This window comes from Palaemon carinicauda, chromosome 8, assembly GCF_036898095.1.
Source record: "Palaemon carinicauda isolate YSFRI2023 chromosome 8, ASM3689809v2, whole genome shotgun sequence".
NCBI classification, from domain to species: domain Eukaryota; kingdom Metazoa; phylum Arthropoda; class Malacostraca; order Decapoda; family Palaemonidae; genus Palaemon; species Palaemon carinicauda.
This window is the reverse complement of record NC_090732.1, coordinates 8,315,843-8,317,161: the sequence shown is the minus strand read 5'-3', so window position 1 is coordinate 8,317,161 and position 1,319 is coordinate 8,315,843.

Sequence of the window (1,319 nt, the reverse complement as noted above, 5' to 3'; positions counted from 1 at the left end):
AGGTTAATGTAGATTAGGAATAATTTGACTTTTAAAAAACGTATAAAAAAATCAACATGTTGGGCGGGATCGATGAAAATAGGCCCGCCCCAAAAGCATCCACCGACCAATCACAGCGCTGGACGAGCACGTGGTCGATCTCTTGAGATGAAGGGAGGCTGCGGATGGAGATTTTCATGGAAAACAAAAGCCTGATTTGAGGGAAAGAGGAAAAGATGAAAAAATCAGATGAAGACTCTGAAGGGGGGGGGGGGGGTTTGAAGGAAAATCACGTAGGCTAAGGACCCAGGGATAAGAGACAAAGAAAGATAAGGGAGGGATACTCGGTAGGCCTAATGAGTAAACAACAGGGCATAAACACGTTCCGTGATAATTTCGAGCTCTTACTAGTGTGGCACCGTGACCATAAATAGCACTGATAAGAGAAGAGAGTACAACTTCACTTCCTTATCGCACTTTTGAAGATTATGAGATAAAATTAGCATTGCTTGTTTACGAGTGAAATCTATTTATAGAACGTTTCATTTCTAATTGAATTTTAGGTGGTCGCTCTGCTCATGCGCAGGACGATATAATGTGTGGTTGAGGACACCAAGAGAAACGTTTAAATAATAATAATAATATTAGTATTATTATTATTATTATTATTATTATTATTATTATTATTATTATTATTACAGAACCAACCTAAAGTTTTATAAGCTTACAAGTTGTGGGTTAGCTAATAATAATAATAATAATAATAATAATAATAATAATAATAATAATAATGATAGTAACAGTGATGATAATAATAATAATAGTAACAGTAATAATAATAATAATAATAATAATAATAATAATAATAATAATAATAATGACTCCGTTGAACTTGTGCAAAATATATTCGAAATATAATATAAAACGTGTTTCGGTTAAAGGCAGATGAAAATATAAATACGAAAATAACATTGAAAATAAGAATTTCCAATCCTTATATTTGGTATTTTTCTGTGAAAATATATTAATTATACACAATAAAAGAAAAAAAATCGCGGACTAAAAAATGGAGTGAAGAGGAGAGACCCGGATTCCAAATATTTTTTTTTTCACATATAAATTATTGTTTTAGAGTAGCTAAAAACCAAAATAAAGATGTGTAAATTGTTAATTTAGATGGTTTATGTTTATGTAAAAATGCTAGTGTATACTGTAACCACGCTGTAAATAGTGTTATTGTAAAAAAATAATGTAATTTAACTTTTTAAATAAAGATAAAAAAATATATATACGCGAATATACGCAATGACGCGTCTGAGATTGTTTCATGACAAGCGAAA